This window comes from Microtus ochrogaster, linkage group LG5, assembly GCF_000317375.1.
Source record: "Microtus ochrogaster isolate Prairie Vole_2 linkage group LG5, MicOch1.0, whole genome shotgun sequence".
NCBI lineage: Eukaryota > Metazoa > Chordata > Mammalia > Rodentia > Cricetidae > Microtus > Microtus ochrogaster.
Window position 1 is genome coordinate 22,790,587 of NC_022031.1, and position 1,602 is coordinate 22,792,188.

Below are 1,602 nucleotides of genomic sequence, written 5' to 3' on the forward strand. Positions count from 1 at the left end.
TTGGTGATCCTGGACAGAAGTAAGCACAACACACCCAAGTATAGGATGAGAATTCTGGTAACTAACAGAGATCATTTGCCAGATTGCATATGCCTGTACAGAAGGGGCTATGATGGTCTGCACAGTGTATGCTCATGAACTGCCAAAATACTATGTAAAAGTTGCCATGACCAGTTCTGCTGCAGCTATTTTACTGGCCTACAGGCTTCTTGGTAGGTTTGGGATGGACAAGATCTATGAAGGCCAAGTGGAGCTGACTAGAGATGAATATAATGTGGAAAGCATTGATGGTCAGCCTGGTGCCTGCACTTCCTATTTGGACATGGATCTTGTCTAAATGCAAATGGCAATAAAATTTTTGGGGCCCTCAGGGAGCCACAAGGATTACCCCAGCTAAGGTCCTAAGTGATAGTGGAGAGGGTACCGGAACTGACCTTCCCTGTAATCACATTGATGATTGTCATCATAAAACCTTCATCCACAACTGATGGAAGCAGATGCAGAGATCTACAGCTAAGCACTGGACCAAGCTCCTGGAGTTCACTCAAAACAGGGAAGAAACAATAATATGAGCAAAAGTATCAAAATCATCATGGGGAGACCCATAGAAACAGTTGACTCTTGGCTCCAGACTGACAGCTGGACTGAAGTAGGTTCTCTGAATGTGGGTGATAGTTGTGTGGCTTGAGCAGTTTGTAGAGCCACTGACAGTGGAACCAATATTAATCCCTAGTACATGAGCTGACTTTTTGGAGCCCATTCCCTATGGAATGTTCAGCCTAGATACAGTGGGGAGGGCCTTGGTCCTGCCTCAAGTAACGTGGCAGACTTTGTTGACTCCCCATGGAATGTCTCCACCCTCTTAGAAGAGTGGATGGAGATTGTGGTGGGGGGAAGATAGGGAGAGGAGGAAGAGAGAATTGGTGTATAAAATAAAAAGGATTGTTTTAAAAAAATAAAGAAATTTTTGAGGGGCCCTAAAAAGAGCTGTGGATGGAGACTTGTCTTGTCTATCCCTCATAGTACTATCTCCCTGAGTATGATTTTGAAAGCAAGTTGAATGCAAGAGCACCTTGGAAGCATAGATGGGTCAGAATGTTGCAAACTGCATGTAATACATAATGGAGGAAGATAAAGATGCTCTTCAACATAGTGCTTGAAGTTCTAGCAACAGCAATAAGACAACATAAGGAGATCAAGGGGAATTCCAAGCAGGGAGAGTAAGAGAAAGTAGTCAGAGTCAAAGAGATGCCATGTAGCTGCCACAGGAAGTAGATGTGCTGGAACAACCACGAGCCACGGGGTAAAATATAAAATAATAGAAATGGCTTAATTTAATATATAAGAACTAGCTAGAAATATATATATATGTAGATTAGGCTATTGGCCAAATAATATCACAAATAATATAGTTTCTGTGTGATTATTTTGGGTCTGGGCAGCCTGGAATGAACGAGCAGTGTCTGTCTGTCTATAAAGTGGCATTTTTATGGTTTGTCATCCAGACAGGGAGGTACAGGAGAGACCACAGTTGATAATTGCAAATAGAAATCTATATAGACAAACATGGCAGAGTTTATGCCAAGAATTTGTATGTGTTTC

The 1,602-nt window shown here is 42.2% G+C and overlaps 1 pseudogene; it reads left to right on the plus strand.

Annotated features, from left to right (window-relative positions):
- LOC101989788 lies at positions 1 to 1,160 on the plus strand (annotated as a pseudogene).
- Positions 1,161 to 1,602: the final 442 nt, after the last annotated feature.